Source organism: Hyperolius riggenbachi, chromosome 12 (genome assembly GCF_040937935.1).
Source record: "Hyperolius riggenbachi isolate aHypRig1 chromosome 12, aHypRig1.pri, whole genome shotgun sequence".
NCBI lineage: Eukaryota > Metazoa > Chordata > Amphibia > Anura > Hyperoliidae > Hyperolius > Hyperolius riggenbachi.
The window spans coordinates 70,569,414-70,593,474 of NC_090657.1; the positions used below are offsets into that span (position 1 = coordinate 70,569,414).

The following is a 24,061-nucleotide window of genomic DNA, read 5'->3' on the forward strand; positions in this document are numbered from 1 at the left end:
CATGTAACACCCTGAGGCCTGGAACCCACTGAAAACAGCAAACGCAAAACGCTACCGCTAGCGTTTTGTCTGAGCGGTTTGCAAGCGGATTCATGCGCGTTTGCGGTCGCGTTTTGCAACATTGTATTTTTTTGCTCAGCGGTTGTGTAGCGTTTTGCGTTTTGCGTTTTTATCCTGATTGGTCCTGTGAATTATTTTTAATTTTGTTACAGTGTGCTGAACCGCAAAACGCTAGCAAAACCGCTCAGTTTAGGTTTTGCTGAGCGTTTCTGCTAGCGTTTCAATACTTTACATTGAAGCGCTAACGCTCCCAAAATGCTGCATGTCCTGCGTTTGCGTTTCTGGGAAACGCAAACGCTCCTGTGGAAGTTGCCCCATCCATTAACATCAGCTGAGCGTTTTGGCAAAACGCAAGCGTATCGCAGCGCTGCCAAAATGCTCAAAAAAACGCTCTTGTGGGTTCCAGCCCTGAAAGGGAGCCTAAACTGAGAGGGATATGGATGTTTCCTTTTAAACAATACAGTTGCCTGGCAGTCGTGCTGATCTCTTTGGTTGCAGTAGTGGCTGAATGACAGACCTGAAACAAGCATGCAGCTAATCCAGTCTGACTTCAATCAGAGCACCTGATCTGCATGCTTGTTCAAGGGCTGTGGCTGAAAGTATTAGGCCACATACACACATCAGACCATAGTCTTTTGAAAATGAAAGATCACAGACCAATTACCCCTTCCATGTAGTATGAGAGCCATACTCTACACAGTCTATTCTATGGAGCTGAACTCCACATCAGATAAAATCTTTGCAAGATGCTGCACACCCAGATGCTGTACAGACACAAAAGATCAGTATCTGCAAGGAACAGATCTTTTGCAGCTACAGATCTTTTGAGTGTGTGCAGCATGTTTGTGTGCAGCATCTTGCAAAGATTTTTTTCTGATGGGGAGTTCAGCTCCATAGAAAAGACTGTGAAGGTATGGCTCTTATACTACATGAAGGGTGGTAAAATTGGTCTGTGATCTTTCATTTTCCAAAGACTATAGTCTGATGTGTGTATGCACCTTAAGAAATGTGAGGTGGCTCACCTCCATGCAGACAAATTCATGTAACGAATACATTTCAATAAGCACTGGCAACGCATGTCGTGGGTCTGTGCCCACTTCCTCAGGCTGATAGGTGCCAAAGGGTGCTTAGAGCCAAGGTTTAGGTATGTCTGTCTCCATGACGGACGCCGCCACTTGGTCTGATGTGAGTCTGCATCCGAATCCCTCGAGCCGAGCCATGCTCAGCCATGGGGGTTCACATGGGTGATGTGAAAAAATGCTGCCGGTTGTTTTTTCCCAGCATGCAGAGTTGGAAGCATTAAGTTAGGCCCAGTGCACACCAAAACCGCTAGTAGATCCACAAAACGCTAGCTGTTTTTGGAGCTGATTTCAGAGCGATTCTAGGCATGTTTAGAGAGGTTTTCTAAACGTGCCTAGTGGGTGCGTTTTTGTGTAGCAGATTACGCATATTGTTACAGTAAAAGCTGTTACTGAACAGCTTCTGTAACAAAAACGCCTGGCAAACCGCTCTGATGTAGCGTTTTTCCTATACTTTACATTGAGGCAGAAACGCTTCTGCAAACCGCAAATGTGCAGCAGGAGGCACGTTTGCGGTTTGCTACGAACCTCAAACCGCTGGTGTGCACCATCCCATTGAAATACATTAGCCAAGCGTTTTTACAGGCGCAAGCGGCCGGCGGATCGCATCCAAAACCGCTTGGTGTGCACTGGGCCTGAATTTCAATAGGCTTGAGGCTCTTTCACACATCAGACTATAGTCTTTGGAAAATGAAAGATCACAGACCAATCTTACCACCCTTCATGTAGTATGAGAGCCATACTCTACACAGTCTATTCTATGGAGCTGAACTCCCCATTAGAAAAAAATCTCTGCAAGATGCTGCACACAAAGATGCTGTACAGACACAAAAGATCAGTATCTGCAAAAGATCTGTTCCTGCCAAAGATCCGTTCCTGCAAATTGCATTCATAGTCTATGACCTAGGTTCTCAACGTGTGGTACGCGTACCCCAGGGGGTACTTCTGATGGTTCCAGGGGGTACTCGGCTTGATATACATAACCAAGTATAACAAATTTAGAGTTTTAGAAAATGATAAATCTTATTTAAACAACACCAAATTAGTATTTAATCTTAAAGATCTCACTAGCACACCGCAGATTAAGGGCTTGTTTCCACTGTTGCGACGCGATTTCGGCCGCATTCCGACGCTTGTAAAAACGCATGCGGATGTGTTTCCACATGCGTTTTTACCCGCGATTTCGCCTGCGATTTCGCATGGCAGGGTGCCATGCGAAATTAACCATGACACTGCCAGGGCTAAATAAAATTGAAAAAGGTGCGAAATCGCACGCGAAATCGCGGGTAAAAACGCATGTAACAAACGCATGCGTTTTTACTATTAAATACATTAGCGGCGATTTGCACGGATTCCCGACGCAGGCGAAATCGTTGGCTCTTTTGACGCTGAAAAAAACGCACCTCAACAACGCTACAGTGGAAACAGGCCCATCCACTTGTATTACATGTGCGGATCTGCATGCGTTGGACGCATGCAGATTCGCGATAGTGGAAACGAGCCCTAAAGCACACCCTTTATTGTGCCAGTTAACACAAAGTTCCAACAATTGTTTCGGGTCCACGCAGGGTCCCCCTTTATCAAGGCATATGGTTACATCGCACATACATAACAATTCCTCTATATATATATATATATATACTCCTACTACCCAATACCCCACCCGAAAGCTGTGACCTCACAAATGACGCCCACAAGCGGCATCAGCGGGGAGCGCTCTGCCAAATTAGAACAATGATGAGCAGATAACGGACGGAGGGGGAAGGTATTGGAAGTTTGAATATATTCAATTAGGACTGTAACATGCCAGGGGCGATCTGGGTGCACCTGATGACGGTAGGTGTAGAAAATGAGTTACATAAAGTGCATTCAGAGATATGAATTTGGTATAAACAGCCCATAGATTATTTACATTTGGTTAATACAGATTGTGTTTACCTATGCTAATAACCATGATGTCATTTGTGAGGTCACAGCTTTCGGGTGGGGTATTGGGTAGTAGGAGTATATATATAGAGAAATTGTTATGTATGTGCGATGTAACCATATGCCTTGATAAAGGGGGACCCTGCGTGGCCCCCGAAACAATTGTTGGAACTTTGTGGATACTGGCACAATAAAGGGTGTGCTTTAATCTGCGGTGTGCTAGTGAGATCTTTAAGATTGAATTACGACTGTGGTTTTGCCTACACCACCTCACCAAGCACCCCAAGAAACGGATGGTGTGCCTGACTCGCTTTGAAACTACCAAATTAGTATTTAAGCTAAATAAAAGAAATAGTAAATGCTTGGAAATTGTTTAGAACCAATCATCATGTACTATGATTAAATATATATTTGTCAAGGGGTACTTGTGATAATGTTTACTATGCTAGGGGGTACTTGGTGATTACAAGGTTATAAAAGTGGCACATGCCAATAAAATGTTGAGAAACACTGGTCTAAATATGGCCCATACTCACGAGGGACAACTGTCGCCGCAACACGCGGGGCGCGCGTGTTGCGGCGACAGGTCGCCCGTGAGTATGGGCCGCGCGCACCCCGAACTGTCGCCCGGAACGGGCGCGCACCCCGAACTGTCGCCCGTCGCTGAAGTCGCCAGGCGATTGAAATGTTCAATCACCTGGCGACAGTCGCCGCCGCAACTCCGCCGCAGCTGTCGCTAGTCCGCGTGAGTACCTCCATTGAGGTGCGCAGAGCTTCCGGCGAGCTTCAGGCGGGGGGAGGAGGAACGTCGGCGACAGCTTCCGTCGCGCCGCTGGTCACTCTTCCGCGTGTGTACGCGGAGGGACCTGGCGAGGAGCTGTCGCCGGCCTGTCGCCCACACGCTCACGTGTGCTGGCGACAGGCCACTTTTATCGCCCGTGAGTATGGGCCATATGAGATCTGCAGATCATCATACACACCTTGTTTAACTGACATTCATCTGCAGATCAGACAATCATCTGCAGATCTGAAAATCCATCCTGGTGGATCTGATCTGCAGATGAATGTCTGTTAAACAAGGTGTGTATGATGATCTGCAGATATCATAGACTATGAATGCATTTTGCAGGAACAGATCTTTGGCAGGAACTGATCTTTTGCAGATACTGATCTTTTGAATGTCTATAGCATCTTTGTGCGCAGCATCTTGCAAAGATTTCTGTCTGATGGAGAGTTCAGCTCCATAGAATAGACTGTGTAGGTATGGCTCTCATACTACATGGAAGGGGGTAAAATTGGTCTGTGATCAAATTGCGTTTACGTTAATTTTGGCAGAATTTTACCACTATTTTAATGCAAGTCAATGGGAGCCTGTTTTTAAAAACGGATCGAAAAGCGCCCTGCAGTGCGTCCCTGCCTGAGGCTACTTTCACAGAGAAAATTTGTATAGCACATCCTGCAAAAGCAGGATCGCAATCCAAATGGGTGGAAAAGTAGCATCATGCGGAGGTGCGATGCATACAGTGAAGCATATAGTACATACAAAGCAAGCTTCAAGGTAACTGGTAACGTGCACTCTGTGTGGTACTGCACTGCATGCACCGCGTTAAGCTGACGGATTCCGTAGCACCGCACTGCTAACATGTTGATGTGAATGTATCATTACAACAACAACAACAACAACAAATAACATTTGTAGAGCGCTTTTCTCCCGTGGGACTCAAAGCGCATAAGCATGGCTCCGACCATCGTGGTACAGAGGAAGAATTTTATAAATCTGGAAATGCCAGGCTAAACAGCCTGGATTTGAATAGCTCCAGGGATGGTGCTGTCTTTACTGGGTGTGGTAGGGAGTTCCAAAGAGTAGGGGCAGCATGACAGAAGGCTCTGTCTCCAGATTTTTTGAGGTGCACTCTGGGAGTGACCAAGTTTATAGAACTTGCTGATCTGAGGTTGTGAGAGGTGTGGTGCAGCTTCAGCAAGTCCTTCATGTATCCAGGGCCCAGATTGTGCAGGGATTTGAATGTCAGCAGTCCAATCTTGAAGAGTATTCTCCATTCTACTGGTAGCCAGTGCAGTGAGCGAAGGATCGGTGTAATGTGACTGTGGCGAGGCTGGTTTGTTAGCAATCTGGCAGCAGCATTCTGCACTAATTGCAGGCGACGCAGGTCCTTTTTGGGGAGGCCAGCATAAAGGGCATTGCAGTAGTCCAGCCGTGATGTGATGAAGGCGTGGACTAGGGTTGGAAGATCCTCTGGGGGAATCAGATGTTTAATCTTTGCAATGTTCTTCAGATGAAAGAAGGAAGATTTAACTACAGATGAAATTTGGTTTCTGAAACTCAATTCCCCATCGATTAGTACGCCAAGGCTGCGCACAAGGTTGGAGCTGTTTATGTCTGAATTCCCAATCCTGATTGATGTTGCTTTAGGATAGAGCTGTTTTGATGGCGAGCACTGGCTTTGGACAAACAGGACCTCAGTTTTGTCAGCATTCAGTTTCAACCAGTTATCATTCATCCATGCCTGAAGCTCAGCTAAGCAAGAGTTTATTTTTGGGGTAGGGTCTGTTCCACCAGGTTTGAAGGACAGGTATAGCTGTGTGTCATCGGCGTAGCAGTGGTACGTCAGGCCAAGTCGTTGGATAAGTGTACCGAGTGGCAACATGTAGATTGCAAACAGCAGAGGGGATAGGATTGATCCTTGTGGCACTCCGAATTGTAGAGGTGCAGGTTTGGACATTATAGGTCCTAGGGATACTCTCTGTGTTCTGTCAGTCAGGAATGATCTGAACCACTGGAGGACTGATCCACTGATGCCACAGTACTCCTGCAGTCTGTTAAGCAGGATTTCATGGTCAACTGTATCAAAAGCCGCTGAGAGATCCAACAGGATTAGGATGGAGCATTCCCCTCTGTCCCTTGCCATGAGCAGATCGTTGCAGACTTGGATGAGGGCTGTTTCACAGCTGTGGTGTTTCTTAAAGCCAGATTGTAGGGGGTCCAGGATGTTGTTTACTGACAGCCTGGTTTCAAGTTGCAGATAGACAGCCTTTTCAATAACTTTACCTAAGAAGGGGAGGTTGGAGACAGGTCTGTAGCTGCTCATAGCCTCTGGATCCATGGAAGGTTTTTTAAGAAGGGGCTTGATGATTCCTTCTTTTAGAGAGGTAGGAAACCTCCCTGCTGCATTACAATATAATTGCATCACATTAGCAATGCGTTTACATTGTCCAATGCAATGTCTGTGTGGAAAGTAGCCTAAAGGCTCATACACACATCAGACTATAGTCTTTGGAAAATGAAAGATTACAGACCAATCTTACCACCCTTCATGTAGTATGAGAGCCATAGGCCACATACACACATCAGACCATGGTCTTTTGAAAATGAAAGATCACAGACCAATTTTACCCCCTTCCATGTAGTATGAGAGCCATACCTTCACAGTCTTTTCTATGGAGCTGAACTCCCCATCAGAAAAAAATCTTTGCAAGATGCTGCACACACAGATGCTGTACAGACACAAAAGATCAGTATCTGCAAAAGATCTGTTCCTGCCAAACATCCATTCCTGCAAATTGCAATGATAGTCTATGAGATCTGCAGATCATCATACACACATGATTTAACTGACATACATCTGCAGATCAGATCCACCAGGATGGATTTTCAGATCTGCGGATGATTGCTTGATCTGCAGATGAATGTCAGTTAAATCATGTGTGTATGATGATCTGCAGATCTCATAGACTATCATTGCAATTTGCAGGAATGGATTTTTGGCAGGAACAGATCTTTTGCAGATACTGATCTTTTGTGTCTGTACAGCATCTGTGTGTGCAGCATCTTGCAAAGATTTTTTTTCTGATGTGGAGTTCAGCTCCATAGGAAAGACTGTGTAGAGTATGGCTCTCATACTACATGAAGGGTGGTAAGATTGGTCTGGAATCTTTCATTTTCCAAAGACTATAGTCTGATGTGTGTATGCACCTTTAGGGTCAGTTCACACTGGCTTTAAAAATGGTCCATTTCCTAACTGAGCTGAATTAATTCTATGTTAATCAATTGGATCCGTTCACATTGCTCCGGTCGAACAAATCCATTCAGCATAAATCCAGAGTGACAGACGGGTACTATTCCGTTAGCCGGGCGCAACCACTAGGTGGCGTTAATTACTACTCCCCCTCCAGGCCACCATGGATAGTAGGGAAAGATCGATCGCTGGCGTTTTAGCACCACCTAGTGGTTGGGCCCGGCTAGCGGAAAAGAACCGACGGACGTATCGCATTGACCCATGCACTAATGTAACAGAGGGTCACATATGAAAAACTGATGCTCTTTAAAAACTGATCTGTTTTTCATCCGTGTAGTGTAAACCAGTCCTTAATTTATGCAATTTATACACCCTTGCCCTAGGAGCTGTATGGCCTAGAAACTACCCTGCCTCCAGGGGCGTAACAATAGACCCTGCAAGGGATGCAGTCGCAGGGGGGGGGGAGCAGAAGCCACAGGGGGCCCCGTCCTGAGATACTGACAACTAAAGGCAAGGAGAGAAAAAACTTTTTGCTCTCTGCACAATTGTTCTAATGACTGCATCTGCTCAGCCACTGATTAAGAATCATACAAAGTTTTGCAGACAAAGATTTGTAGACAGTCCCTATTCCAGGCATGGTCAAACTTGGCCCTCCAGCTGTTAAGGAACTACAAGTCCCACAATGCATTGCAGGAGTCTGACAGCCACAGTCATGATTCATAAAGTCAAATGCATTGTGGGACTTGTAGTTCCATAACAGCTGAAGGGCCGAGTTTGCCCATGCCTGCCCTATTCAGTTTTCAGCAGGGTCTTGTGTATAGCAATGTTCTACCCTGAGCCTTTCTACCCCTCCCCAAGTGCTGTGTCCTGTAGTGATGCTTGAGGGCTCGTTTCCACTATCGCGAATCCGCATGCGTCCAACGCATGCAGATTCGCACGTGGTATGCAAGTGGATGGGCCTGTTTCCACTGTTGCGTTGGTGATGTGCGTTTTTTTTGAGCGGTAAAAAAACGCACAAAAGAGCCAACGAATTTGCCAGAGTGGAATGCATGCGAATCGCATGCAATGTATTTAATAGGGAAACCGCATGCGTTTTCCCCATGCGTTTTTTGCCGCGAATTCGCATAGGTACCGATGTAAATTCACACAGGCAGTGACATGGTTAAAATCGCATATACCCTCACCTATGCGAATTCGCGGCAAAAACGCATGTGGAATCGCATCCGCATGCGATTTCATCAGCGGTGGAATCCAAGCGATTCCGCACCGCAATAGTGGAAACGAGCCCTGAGGAGTCTGGACACAGAGAAAAAGCTTTCTGTTCTCTGCACAATTGTTCTAATGACTGCATCTCAGTTTAACTGTGCATTGGTTCTCAGTTTACCTGTGCTGAAAGTGTGGGGGACGGACGGTTGGAGGTATTAGGAGCCCCATCCAAAGTTTCGCATGGGGGCCCAATAGATTGATTTCTAGTTATGCCCCTGCATGCCTCCACATCCATGCAACCCCCCCCCCCCCCTTTTAAAGTGACACTGAAGTGAAAAAAGACCTTATAATATAATTCATTCTACGGATAATTAATAGAACATTAGTAGCAAAGAAGAGTCTCATTTTTATTTTCAGTTATATAGCTTTTTTTTTTTTATAACATTTTATCATTCTCTAATATATGCAGTTTACACTAAACTCAGCATTTTAAATGGTTTCACAGAGCAGAGCTAATGACCGTTTCAACATTCCCCTGCAGGAAAACCAAAAACAAAGAAGAAAACATGGCCCTGATTCATCAAGCTGCGCTGCTAATGTGCAGTAGTGTGCACTATGCACGCCTTACATAGCAGTGCTCGCTGCTATGTAGGAGTGTGCCTTCCCTTAGTTATGCGCATTGCTTCCTTAGTAACACGCATAACTTTCAATGCAGGTAGTCCTGTGAAGTATCGCTACCACGATACCTCACTAACAGCCACTACTATGACAGTTTGTTAATTTAGCAGCGCAGCTTGATGAATCAGGCGCAATGAGAGACATTTGAAATAAGAGCTTCAAAAGACAGTCCTGTCAGGGCCGCAGATAGACCATGAGTGGGAGGAGTGGTGTATGGGGCACAAGGGCTTCTGGGGCTCCACCAGGGGGATCCTACCATGAAGAATATGAAGGTCCTTATCAGACACTTGACTAGAGCTGCAAGTTTTTAGGGGGATGCTTGCTGGTATAATGCAGTCCATAACATTGCCGACCCAAGCGCAGAACACTCCCAACCACAGGAGTGTGAATGCAAGAGGTGCAGAGGCCAGCAACGCAGCTTGAGTCAGCGATGCTACAGATGGGAGAACTGCACCGCTTCCTATACTGGAAACAAGATCTGTGCTGCTAATGTTTTATTTCTTAGCTGAACTACACATGCAATTCATTACTTCATAAGTTTATTTTCACTTCAGATTCACTTTAAATGTAGCTTCCTGTAGTCTCCTGCACAGCAGCTACCAGATTGGAGGAGGTGTGTAACAGTGCTGTCAACCATACATTGAGCGCAGTGATGACTCATCAGTGTGCTGCTGCTTTTCACATTACGGTCAGCATATCTTGACCTGTCTTCATTGGCTGCAGCATCCAGTAAAAACGTCTGGTCACATTAGATCACAGGGCTGACTGGACAGTATTTTATATACACCGTATTTCTTCAGTGTGTTTAGCTGGTTGCCTGAAGTTCAGCTTCAGCTGAGAGGCCCTGCATAGCCGTGGGTTGGTCCATCCACACAGGAGAGAAGAGAGGAAAAGATAGAGAAATGAAGGGGTCAAACATGAAGGTCATGTGGGAGGATAAGGTCGTTCCCTAACACCATCTAAATGTGAGAAATAAAATCATAAACTGTCATCTCTGCAGACTCCGCAATCAAATTACAGAGATAATGAGAAACAAAATCTTCCAGAGCCAAGGCCATTAGTGCCACAGTCATCCTCTGATATCGGAAAATACACCTTTGCTAAAAATATTTCACTTACAGTACTGTTTACAATCAAATATGTCCAAAAGACATTGTTTAAAGGGATACTTAAAAGGGGTTCTGTGGGGGTTCCTGAGGAGAAAAACTGCCACTTACCTGGGGCTTCTATCAGCCCCCTGCAGTGGTAATGTCCCACGCCGTCCTGCTCCCATCTGCCGTTCCCCGCAGCCGGCACCGGGCTACTATTCGTCTGTCACACAGACGAATAATGCGCGTTGCCGTGCCTCCGCTCGCGTCATCTGAGGCTTACTGCGCAGGCGCAGTACAACGGAGCCTTGTACTGCGCTTGCGCAGTAAGCTTCCGATGACGCAGGCGGAAGCGAGCGGGTGCGCGGCCACTGTAGAGCAGCCACAGTTCGATCCCATGCCGCTTAGACCGGGGCCGGCGGCGGAGAACAGCAGATGGGAGGAGGACGGCGTGGGACATTACCGCTGCACGGGGCTGATAGAAGCCCAAGGTAAGGGTCTGTTTTTCTTCTCAGAAACCCCTAACAGAACCCCTTTAAAGGATACTTAAAGGAAACCTAAACTGAGGATAGGGATTTTTCCTTTTAAAATAATAGCAGTTGCCTGACTCGCCTGCTGATCCTGTGTCTCTAAGGGCCCTTTTCCACTAGCAATCGCTAGCGTTCACGCTGAACGCTAGCGATTGCTGAATCGCAATTACCGGCGATTCCCCGACGTTCGCGGCCGCGATTTTGCTATGCTATGCACTGCATAGCAAAATCGCGGCAATTATCGCTCCGCCGCGCGTTCGCGTTCCCCGCAAAAACGAATCGCGGTAGTGGAAATGACCTACCGCGATTCCCATGTTAAAAAGCAAACCGTAGCGATTGTAAAATCGCTAGCGGTTTGCGTTTTTGCGATTCAGCCAGCGCAAACGCGCTGGTGGAAAAGGGCCCTAATACTTTTAGCCACAGCCCCTCAACAAGCATGCAGATCAGGTGCTTTGACTGAAGTCAGACTGGATTTGCTGCAGGCTTGTTTCAGGTGGGAGATCCAGATACTATTGCAGCAAAGAGATCAGCAGGACTGACAAGCAACTGGTATTGTTTAAAAGTACATATCCATATCTCAATTAAGGTTCCCTTTAAGTCATATAAAAAAGGCAGTTTTACTTACCTGGGGCTTCTATCAGTCCCCTGCAGTTGTCCGCGCCGGTACTCAATGATCCTCCGATTCCCCGGCTGCGGCTGATTCACTGCGCCTGTGCGGCCCTGACGTGTGTGGCCAAGTATAGTTGCCCTCCCATATATATAGCCAGGTAAAGGTGCCTCCAGAATAGGTAGCTAGGTGCATTCAGTATAGGTAGCCCCCCCCGAGGTGCTGCTGTCTGGCAAAATGTAATGCAATTCTACGCTACGCTACTCCCCCCTCTCCTCGCATAGATACAAGCAGCAGCTCAACTGATCCATGGATTCCAGCGTGGAGGGCAGACCTCTCTCTTCTTCCTCCTCACTGTTCCCCCTTGTGCTCGGCTCCTGCTGACGTGATCAGCGTCATCAGCAGAAGCCGATCACTAGGGGTACAGTGAGGAAGGAGAGAGGTCTGTGCTCCACGCTGGAATGCATGGATCAGGTGAGCTGCTGCTTGTATCTATGCGGGGGGGGGGGGGGGGGGCGGAGGGAGCAGAGGAGGACAGTGGCAAGGGGAAGTGGGTGATGGGAGTGACAGATACGTGGGGACACAGCATCTGGATTCGTTGGGTTTGAACTGTGGTAAATGCTGTCTGCATTTGAATCCACAAATCTCAAATCTTTTTTAGGATTCGAGGGATTCGTCATCCCAACCAGGCACATGCACAGGGGGGTGCTCTAGGTGCCCAGGCAACCCCTTTTTATAATGTTCAAAAAAGGCCCCTATCGCTGCGCAAAATAAGCTCCGCCCCAGGCTGAGATAAGCCCCGCCCACCCGTGGGAAGCTCCACCCCCGCCTGGGACACTTTCAAGTAAAGAGGCCCAGACAGGAATCCTAGTGTGGCATACTGACCTCTCCTTCCACCTAGGACCCATACTGACCTCTACCTCCCCCAGCACCCATAGTGACCTCTCCCTCCACCTAGTAACCAGTGACCACTCCCTCCCCTAGCACTCACAGTGACCTTTCCCAGTGACATCTCCCTTCACCTAGCACCCACAGTGACCTATCTCTCCACCTAGCACCCACAGTGACCTCTCTTTTACCCAGCATCCACAGTGACCTCTCCCTCCACCTGGGACCCACAGTGACCTCTCCCTCCACCTGGGACCCATAGTGACCTCTCCCTCCCCCAGTACCCACAGTGACCTCTCCCTCCCCCAGGACCCACAGTGACCTCTCCCTCCCCCTAGCACCCACAGTGACCTCTCCTTCCACCTAGCACCCACAGTGAACTCTCTCTTACCCAGCACCCACAGTGACCTCTCCCTCCACCTAGCACCCACAGTGACCTCTCTCTTACCCAGCATCCACAGTGACCTCTCCCTCCACCTAGCACCCACAGTGACCTCTCCCTCCACCTAACACCCACAGTGACCTCTCCCTCCACCTGGGACCCATAGTGACCTCTCCCTCCCCAGCGACCTCTCCCTCCCCCGCCACCCACAGTGACCTCTCCCTCCACCTAGCACCCACAGTGATCTCTCCCTCCCCCAGCACCCACAGTGACCTCTCCCTCCCCAGCTCTAGCAGTGATCCTGCCTATCCCAGCACCCACACTGACCTATCCCTCCCCCAGCACCCAGAGGGATTTTCCCTCCCCCAGTGGCTACCCTCCTTTCCTCTGCAGCACCCACAGGGACCTCCTATCCCAAAAGCAGCACCTACAGTGACCTCTCCAATTGTCAGCGCCCACAGTGGCTTCTCCCAACACCCAGCATCCACTCCCTCCTCCAGTAACCACACTGACTTCTCCCAGCACCCACAGTGGCCTACCCTTCCCCCAGCACCCACACTGATCTCTTCCTTCCACAGCACCCACACTGACCTCTACCTTCCTTAGCAGCAACTATGCCATTCATAGCAGCACCCATAGTGACATCCCACCCCCTGCACCCACAATGACCTCTACCTCCCGAGACCCACAGTGATTTCCCCCAAAGGACCCACAGTGACCTCCCTTTCCTCCAGCACCCATACTGACCTCTACTTTCCACAGCACCCACAGTTACTTCTCCCCCCTGCACCCACAGTGACCTACCCTTCCCCCATCAACCACACTGACCTCGACCTCCCCTAGCAGCAACTATGCCATTCATAGCAGTACCCACAGTAACCTCCCACCCCCTGTGTCATGATATGACATGAGGATTGTCCATAAACAGGGAGCAGACATGGAATCCGATGATGAACACTTTATTCTGAAGCATTTGTAAGCAAAGTTACATCCACAGAGTAGCATACAGCTTTCACCCAGCTGTCTCACACCAAACTGACTGTGTCTCTCTCTCTCTCTACCAGACAATAAGTTAGGATGGTCAACAAACACACCTCAAATGTAATCAAGTGATAAGGATAAGGCCAGTCTGCTAACACACAATAGAACAATAGTATATCCCCCACCCGACTCCAGTAACACAATCACAGCAAACAAACAAAGCAGGAACAAAATACATTAAACAAAAAATACAGTTATTACATATCATACATCACATTCCTCCCCCCTTACATTCCTGGACCCCCAGGTGATCCCATTAGTTGGGTGAGACTGAGGTACAGGCACGTGGCAAATCTGTCCACCTGCTCCTTCTCAACCTAGGTGGGAGTTCATAGTTAATTGTTCTCGCTTTTGTATATGCCAGTTCAACTTTGACTCGATGTCCACATACAATTTGTCCATTCAATTCGAATACAGCCCTTGCTGCATCTTCTGGATTTTCAAACTCCACAAAGCCAAATCCAGGTGGACTCCTGGAGACCCAGATATGGCGCACAGGTCCATAGCGGCAAAACACTTGCCTCAACTCCCACTTGCTGATTTGGCTTCCCAAGTGTCCAATGTACACCTTGGAATTTGTCCTGCAAGTTCCGTGGGACTGGGCACAGTCAGATGAGTCACTGGTCAAGATATTATTTGACAGACGAACATAATTAATCCCTCGGGCATTGTCTTTTTCCGCTACTGTTCTTAAGAGTGGGGCAATGCCTGAGGAGTTAGTTGCCACATTTCTACCATCAGTGGGCTGAGGAAACTGAGCAGTTCCATTGTCTCTGATGACATGCGGGCATGCTGCTACCAGGTGCTCAGTTGACCCACAGCCAAAACAGGACTTCCTCACCTTGTTCTTTGTAACAGCTGAAGTGGCAGAACTCCTCTCTGGAGTGGTGGGCCTGGGCTCTACACAAGATGCTGTCCTGGATGCTTCACAGACACACGAATCCTCTGGAAGATGACACACCTGGGACCGGTTCTCCACAAACTGATCGGCCAGCTTTGCAGCCTCCCTCATTGCTGGAGGGTTCCGATCCAGCACCCACATTTTCAGCTCTGGAGGACAGCAGCTCAGGAATTGTTCCCTCAAACACAGTTCTTTTAAGTCTTCCAAAGTCCTGACACCACTGCCCTGAATCCACTGATTAAATACATGATGCAGCTTCACTCCGAACTCAGTAAAAGAGGTTTGTGAGGTTTTACACAGTGATCGGAAAGACTGTCTGTATGTCTCGGGAGTTTTGGCATACCGAGCCAGCAATGCCCGTTTCACTTCCACAAAGTTAATTCTTTGCTCCAGAGGGAGCGATTTAAAAGTGTCACTGGCCCGGCCAGTCAGCTTTCCCAACAGAATGCGATGCCACTCACTGGTTGGGATACAATGTGTCTCACATATCAGTTCAAAGGTTTCTAAGTAGGCATCTACTTCCTCTTTACTTTCATCAAACATGGGGAATAAGGAATACAGTCTGACAGTGTCCATACGTGGCTGTAACATTCCCCCATGAGATCTGTTCACATTCTGTGCTATCATCTCACTCAGCACTCTGAGCAATGTGTGAAGCATGTCCTCACCTCTGGCAACACCTTCCTGGGTCTGTTCCTGAGACTGTTCCTCCAAGCCTTCATCGGTCTGCACATGTCCACTTTCACTCAGTGCCTCAGCATTACTGGCGGCTTGTATCCTCTCCATCAAAAGTTCCACAAGCTGAGGTTTCTTCAGGCCATCAGGTTGTAAGCCCCTCTTACGGCATAATTTCCGAAGGGTAGTGATTTTGAGCTCTTGCAGCATCTCCTCCATGCTTCTGGTCTTCCAAAGTCTGCTCTGTCCCAGCACTGCTCACCAATATGTCATGATATGACATGAGGATTGTCCATAAACAGGGAGCAGACATGGAATCCGATGATGAACACTTTATTCTGAAGCATTTGTAAGCAAAGTTACATCCACAGAGTAGCATACAGCTTTCACCCAGCTGTCTCACACCAAACTGACTGTGTCTCTCTCTCTCTCTACCAGACAATAAGTTAGGATGGTCAACAAACACACCTCAAATGTAATCAAGTGATAAGGATAATGCTGGGAATACACGGTTCGTTTTTGCCTTCGTTTAAACCTTCGATTCGTTCGGTAAACGAATCGAGTGTTGAAAACGTATGTGAAAACAGTCATAATCTCATTATAGTTTCGATTAATAGACCCCAAAAACGAACGACTAGTGATCGAACATGTTTGATATTATCTCTCTTTATCCATCTAATCGAGCCATTGGTAGGCTTGATGGCTGTTCAGATCGATTATATATTCGTTTATGCTAGTCCGTCCCTGTAAAAAGGGATTTTCGTTTCGTTTCTTTGCAGCCTTCGATCATTGGAAAAACGAAACCATCAGAATCGAAAAAAAAAAACGAAACCGTGGGTGGTGATATTAACCGTACGTTCGATTATTTCGGGATCGAAAAGGACAAAAGGCACAATCGAAACGAAGGTTTAAACGAAGGCAAAAACGAACCGTGTATTCCCAGCATAAGGCCAGTCTGCTAACACACAATAGAACAATAGTATATCCCCCACCCGACTCCAGTAACACAATCACAGCAAACAAACAAAGCAGGAACAAAATACATTAAACAAAAAATACAGTTATTACATATCATACATCACACCCTGCACCCACAGCAATCCCACCAATATTTAGCAACCACATTACACTCAACCAGTAACCCCCACTATAACAAGCACCCAGTACTTGCACCAAGCACCCTGCACCCAATCCTCACATCCGGCCTCAATATGGCACTTAGTACTTGCATCAAACAGCCACATGACACCCAATACCTGCACCCCTTCACCCTATAGCTGGCACCCAGTACTCACACCTACATGGCACAGTACTTGCACCCAGCTCTGACATGTCACTCACTACTCACACCTGCACACAGCCTCCACATGGCACCCACTCACATAACCAGTACTAGCACCCGAAGTACCTGCACTCAGAACCCACGTGACACACAACACCCACCCAGAACTAGCACCCAGTACAGGCATGGCACCAAGTATTTGCACCTATGTGATACCCAGTGATACCCAGTACCCAACACCCACATATTTCATCTGCAGTAGTTCCAGTTGCACTAAGCCTCCACTTTGTGCCCAGCACCCACAGCAAGCACTCACATATGACATCCAGTACTTGCACCCAGAACTCAAAAGGGACTGAGTACCTGCAATCAACACCTACATGATGGTTGATACACACCCATACATACACACCCATACAGCCAGAATCTACAAGACACCCTGTGCCAGCACCCAGCCAGAACCCACATGGCACCCAGCATCTGCCTTTAGCACCCACATGACAACAAATACCCCACTAGCCAGCACGCATCACCCATATGTCACCATGTACTCACTCCCAGTACCCACTTGGCACTCAGTATTTGCACCTAAGACCCACATACCCCCATAATCAACACCCACATGGCACAGTACTCACACGTCACCAAGTTCCAAAGCCATTATATGCACCTAGTACCCGTCCATGGCCAGCACCCAAATAGCACCCAGTATCCATCATTGGTCCGAACCCATATGAGATTCAGTACTCTCCCATGGCACACATCCAGACCACAAATGGCACTCCTTACTCACTCATCTCCAACACTCACATGGCTTCCTGTACCAATTAGCACTCACATGGCACCCATTATTGTTTATCACGATCTGCTACTCATTCAGCGCCCAATACTGCATAGCACCCACAGCAAATAAACACCCAATACAAACTGGATCTTGGTACACAAAGCAGCTTGACAAACTTTACTTTGGCATCTCGGCACCCACTGCAACTTACCACAAAGTGAACCTTTGCGTCTTACCATCTACTGCATCTGGGCACTTACTGCAGTTTTGCATCTACTAATGCTTAGCAACCAATGCATATTGGTAACCATTCTTTGCCTAAAAGAGGCTTGGGTGCTGATCAAGAGGGACAGAGGTGAGTCTGTGCCTCCACAGTGGGCCCCACTGTGCCCACTCTAACCCACTAACAGTGGGCACCTATCACTGCTGATTTGAGGGTGGTAGCACCAAAAGAGTTGGAAGGAGACACAAAGTCTGCCTGATACCGCTATAAAGGTAGGTAGGTAGGTGTGTGTGTACGTGCGTGCGTGCGTGCGTGCGTGCGTGTGTGTGTGTGTGTGTGTGTGTGTTAAGACTGCCTTATGCTTTCTGGAGAGGGGGTATTACATACACAATTTAACACGATTTATCGATTTCAAATTTGAGCACCACACCATTGAGGATCCTCTGCATGGCCCTGCCCCTTCCTGCAGCACCCACACTGACCTCTACATTTCCCATCAGCCACCCCTTCCCCTCATAGCTGGCACCCAGTACTCACACTCACATGACACCAAGTATCTGCACCCAGGCCTAAAATTGCACCTAGTACTCACACCTGCACACAGCTTCCACATGGCACCCACTATCTGGACCAAGTATCCACTTAACCCGTACCTGCACCCAAAGTACCTGCATTCAAAACCCATGTGATGCCCAAAGCCCACCCATAGCCAGCACCCAGTACAGGCATGGCGCCAAGTATTCGCACCCATGTGACTGTCACACCCAGTACCTGCACCCAGCACCCACATGACATCGAGTACATGCACCCAGACCTTACATGGCACTAAGTACTTGCAATCAACACCCGCATGACACTTGATACTCAACCATAGCCAGAACCCACATGACGCTCTGTACTCACACCCAGAACCCGCCTGGCACCCTGCATCTGCATTCAGCAGCATGACAATCAATACCCCCCTAGCCAGAAAAGATGGGGGGGGGGGGGGGGGGGGGGGGTATGCGGGGGCAGGCATTGCCAGGTCCCTTTTTGAAATTTGAGCACCCCCCACTTAAGGACCCTCTGCACGGCCCTGATCCCAACCCTAGTTTTCATTGAATTGCTGTAAAAGCAGATCATTTTATTGTATCATGTGTGACCACCTTGTCTGATTAGCTTGAAATAAAATACACCCACTTTGACCATAGTGATTGATGTAACCTCTAGAGATGTTCAGTAAGATTCTATTAATCCTTCCCCCACCCCCGAATCAATTTCTTTAGATTGTAAGCTAACAAGTCAGTCAGTTAACTCACTTTATCTCCATATGGTTTTCATTGTTTTTTTATGGATTAATCAACGGTGGGGGAACAGTCAGGCTGTGTATCACACCTGCAGTTAGGCCTTCGTCACACCTCCAGTTATGCCTTCGTCACTTCTCCAGTCAGACTTTCATCACGCCTTCAGTTAGGCCTTCCTCATGTGTGCGTATTATCAGGCCGCAGGTGAGCTGGGCACAGGGTGAGACAGATGATGGCTCACCCTGCTGCCGCTTGCATCCCCAACAGTGTTAAATACTATTCCCTCTTTGAGTTGTACCAACTCGGAGTGAGCTGTAATTCAGGGTCTGGTGAATTACTCTTGTGCGGGGCGAGCACAGCCTCCTCCTTCAATCCTTCAGTCACACCTTCATAATTTCCTCACGCACCATTATTTCTTCAGTCCTCCAGTGTTGCCTTTGTCACTCATCTAGTCACTCCTTCATGCAATGAAGAATTTATTAGCAAAATGTATATTTGTTCATAAAACACATGTCCTTTCTTCCATTACTTTCTTCCGACTTCCTTTGTTAGTATTTGGAGATAGGGCAGGCAGTAGTTTCAGGCTGGTTTCACACTGTAAACTGGCGTCAGCGGAGTGGTGCAGCACGCCCACTGCACCACCAAAAACAAGCCTTCTGGGAATACCACATTACTCAGTGGTATTCCCTGTGTGGCATTAGGCAAGTAGGAAGTGACGCTTACTTCCTGCTGGCCAAGCGACCACGTGCGCGGAAGTGTATTGCAAAAAATACACTTCCGCGCATGTGCGACGCGTAAAACCTGCGGCAGGTGTTTACACTTACACACGTCTCCATAGACTTACATGACTTCCGGTCCAACGCAGAGCAACGCAAGTACGCGCAGTAAAGTAGTTAGTAAAGTGCGGCAGATTGAGGACTTCCGGTGCACTGCTATGTAGGTAATGTGTTTTTCCCCATAGGTTTTCATTGGAGTGCGGTAGCAGCGTGTCAATTTGGCGCACCGCACCACCCCAGTGTGAAAGGGGCCTAAAGATTGGACTTCACATTCAGCACAATATAAACACCTTTTTAGTAGGTAAGTACATTTGCTTATACAGATTTGTACATCAGGCTAAAAAAAGGGGGACACCTGAAAAGAAAAGAGGGATTTGCCTCCAGTAAAGGCAGAGGCAGCTCCAGCTTCAATTTTTTGGGTCTGTACAAAGAGGGCACAATGGCTGGCTTGTGGGTCCCATTTCAGTAAACAAAATTAATGTTTATGTGGAGAGCTTTAGATATTTTAGCCTAACTCAGGTGATAAAATTAGGGATAACTCATTCAGCAATGATACAAACCAAATATAAACATCACAAACAGACCTTAGAGGCTTTTGAGCAGAGCAGATTGTCCAAATGATGGTGCTATTCTTGAAGAAACGTTACCTACAGATGTACTTGGCTAGTTTTCTGGCATGTTTTACTCTTTGCTTGCTAGCAATCTGCTCCTGTGTGAACAGATCACAGACAAATCATTCCACCCCCCCCCCCCCCCCCAGCCTGTATCTCACAACAAGCAGGGGAGGGGGAAGAGGGAGGAGGGAGAGAAAGGCTGTGTATGTAAACCCTTATCTTAATAATTCCTTATCTTAGTAGCTAAGCATTGCTGGAGATTAGAGCTTGTATTTTACAGACAGGAAATTTTAAATCAGGATTATTTTGTTTTACAAATTATATACTGCTGTAGCTCGGAAACTGTTTACTGTATGTCACTGGGCGGCAGGAGGGGGGGGGGGGGGGCACAGTGATTCCCGGAGGGGGGCAGTGCCCCAGTGTAGCACCGCCACTAGTAGAGAGACCGAGACTTGCTTCTAAATGAAAGCATAAAGCCGAGGATCTGCTTTGGAAGTGGTGTGTTTGGGGACAGCGGAACGGAACGAGTCAGGTAGCGGATCCTGGCACAGGCTGCAGGAACTGAATGGGGACAGATGTGTGTGCGTGTCACCAGCTTGTAGAAGGAGGCCTGTTCTGAGCAGAGAACAGATTATAACATTGGCAGCAGCATCAGCTACAGAAGACATTTGCTGGAAAGGATACAAGAGGTGAAGGCAGCAAAGCGCAGGGAGAATGAAATTATGCGCCATAAAAAAAGGAAGAGGCCAGACAACTGTGACCCGCCGAGGGACAAACTGGGCTGATTGTTTACTTGTGATATGATTTACAATAATGGTGTAATGAGCAGATGGAAGCGAGCGTAACAATGAGATAAACATTATACAGATAAAAATAAACCACTGCTGGAATTCAAAGAGAAGCCGCCATTACAACAATCTCTCTGCTGTAAAATGAATGTAGCTCTGGAATAGCCGTCTCATGGCTGTTTTGACTTAAGGTGCCCATACACTTACTTAGATTTCCCGCTGATAGACAGCAGATTCGATCACTGTGATCGAATCTTCTGTGAAATCCATGCGCAAATGCTGACCGACCGATTTCCGACCAAAATCGATCGATCCTGTCAATCTGTCCGCGCGGAAAATTTCGCTTGATCGTCGGCAGGTTGGGAGTACGTCAATAGCGGCGCAGACTGACGCTAGCGGCAATACATTTCCTGTTTCGCCGGCGCATGTCCCCGCGGTCCCGGCTCCGACTGGGTTCACTTACTTACTGTTGGGGGAAGTTTAAACAGTAGAGCGCCCTCTACTGTTTAATCTTCCCCCGATAAGAAGTAGAGTGAAGCTGAAGCCCAGAGCGGAGAAGAGACAGCGGAGAGCAGGGGACTCGCGCCGGCCGGATCAGGTAATGTATGCAGGGGGCAGTGGCAGCTCCACAGATTGTGAATCGGTTTCATAGTGAAATCGAATCAAAATCTGTTTGCAGTGTAGGCAGCCAATAGATCCCTCTTTGATCAGATTCAATCACAGAGGGATCTATCTGCTGGTCAGTCTGGTGGCAATCGACCAGCGTATGGCTGCCTTTAATCTTTACATTTTAACTCCCATTTTGCAGAACAAAAAATAATAATAATAATAATAAAAAAAAGTGTTATTTCCTCTAACATCTATATGCATAGCAAATGTCTTGGTAAGGCCTTGATCACATTATAGGTGTTTTTGTAAACTTTTAACTGCAGGCGGTTTTTTTAAAATTGCCCTGAAAGCACTTGTGCAATGATTCTCTGAGAGAATTCATATTAGAGCGGTTTGTTTGCGATCCGCTTTGAAAAACGGTGCTTGGGCCATTTTTAAGGTGATTTGCCTCAATGGAAGGTATAGGAAAAACGCAAAACGCTCACAAAATCGTTTTGCCAAATGATTGTGTGAGCATTTTTAAAAAAAATACATTGTATTTATTTTTTCCGGATCAAAAGACGGAAGCGCTCTGCAAAACTGCTTACAAAAACAAAAATGAGCGAACGCGCAGAAAATCGACGGAGAAAACTTAAAAAAACGCAGGAAAAAAAGCCCACTGCAGACTGACACGCGAGCCGAACGCAATGTGAACAAGGCCTAAATGTTTCTGAAGCTTCAGAGCTCTTTCCTTTGCTTTGTCTAGCTCTGCTGGAACCGCAGCCTGATGTAAGTCTACGGGGTAGTTCACACTACCTTAGTTGCAGTATGCTGGGCCCAAAGTGCCCTATCTAACGCGCGCCCATACCTACGTTGCCATGTGGCGACCTGCAGTGATCTGCATTGGACTGGAGGGCATGTAACTCTATGGCAATGCATGTATATTTAACCATTCGAGGACCGCAATGTTAAAACCCCCTAAAGACCAGGCCATTTTTCTGTAAATAGGCCACTGCAGCTTTAAAGGGAACCAGAGACGGCCAGAGAGGAAAAATGAAAAAAGATTTCATACATACCTGGGGCTTCCTCCAGCCCCATAAGCCCGGATTGCTCCCACGCCACCATCCTCCGCTTCCTCTATGGGCGGTACCGGGTGCAGTCACTTCCAGCGTACGCGGCCAATTGTCCGCATGCACAGGGGCTCCCTCCATACCCTTACGCACGCGGCTGCGAAACTACGGGACCCTGTACCGGCGGATACAGGCAGCGGAGGACTGCGGCGTGGGAACGATCCATGCGTATGGGGCTGGAGGAAGCCTCAGGTATGTATAAAAGCTTTACTTTACTTCATCTCTTGTTCTCTTTAAGGCCTCGCTGCAGGGCCACACAACTCAGCACATAAGTGATTCCCCCCTTTTCTCCCCACCAGAGCTCTCTGTTAGTGGAGGTCTGATCCCTTCTGCGTTGTTTATTTATGTTTTTGTAAATATTTCTTTTATTAAAAATGTGACTATTTCTTTAACATTTTTTTCCCTAGCCAGCCCTTCCTCCCCCCGCCAGCCAATCCCCGTAATCAGCTGATCACTTCCTGCACTTCAGAGGGGACAGCCGTGTCACACGACTGTCCCCAGTACAGCACTGCCTAAGATCGCAGCGCTGTACAGCCTAATTAGACAGCTGCTTCGCCATCTAACAGTCTCCGAGCGGCGATCGCCACTGTAAGACTAAAGGCGGAGCCAATTGGCATAGAGCGGTCCTGGGGCTGCCGCCGCGTTCACGCTCTGCGTGGAGCGGTCAGCAAGTAGTTTTAAACCTGCCACAGTTTTTTTATGTCGCACATGCGCGGAAGCGTATTTTAGCAATACACTTCCATGTACTTCTTTGATTGGCCAACAGGAAGTGAGCATCACTTCCTGCTTGGCCAGATGCCAAATGGGGCTTACCGCATACTAATCTGGCCACCATGGTTGCTAGAAAGCATAATTCTATAAAATCGTAGCAGAAAGGTTTGGGAATTGATAACATATGCAATAGATTTTTTTTAATGATAGCAGTAGAGTGATGCTTTAAGTTTTTGGTGTCGTATATCTCCTAAGAAGGTTGTGGATTTAACCAAGTTCCCTGGCAGTAACTGGCACTCTCCACCTCCTGCAAGCTCTCAGTTATTGACTGGATTTCTTTTATTTTATACAATACCATAATTGAATTGAGAGGGATATGAAGGCTTCTATATTTATTTCATTTTTAACAATGCACATTGCCTGGCTGTCCTGCTGATCCTCTAATACTTTTAGCCATAGACCCTGAACCAGCATGCAGATCAGATGTTTGACTGAAGCTAGGTTCACAGTGGTCAGTTGTATTGTCGCATGCCTTATGATTTGTTATAATGAGTGCAATCTGCAATGGAGATTTTAATACGAAGCCTGCATGCAGCGAGTTAGAATAACACAAATTGTTACACCACAGCACTGTGTGAACAGCCCCATAGAATTGTATGGGCAGTGAGGTGGCATTATTCTGCAACACAACTGAGCACTATGAACAGGACCCAAAGTCTCACTGGATTAGCTAAAGCTTGTTAAAGGGAACCTGAGGTGAGAATAATATGGATGCTGCCATATTTAT

General features: G+C 47.5%; 1 long non-coding RNA gene across 8 annotated transcripts in view; it reads left to right on the plus strand.

Moving 5' to 3' along the window:
• LOC137542039 (uncharacterized) overlaps positions 1 to 24,061 on the plus strand; it is a 713,380-nt gene that overhangs the window by 476,752 nt on the left and 212,567 nt on the right. The window contains exon 8 of one of the 8 annotated variants that reach the window (XR_011025335.1): positions 9,555 to 9,646. The exons of the other annotated variants lie outside the window; for them this stretch is intronic. This is a non-coding gene — a long non-coding RNA (uncharacterized lncRNA). Of the gene's footprint in view, positions 1 to 9,554; positions 9,647 to 24,061 lie in introns of those variants that run through there. 8 annotated transcript variants of the gene reach the window in all.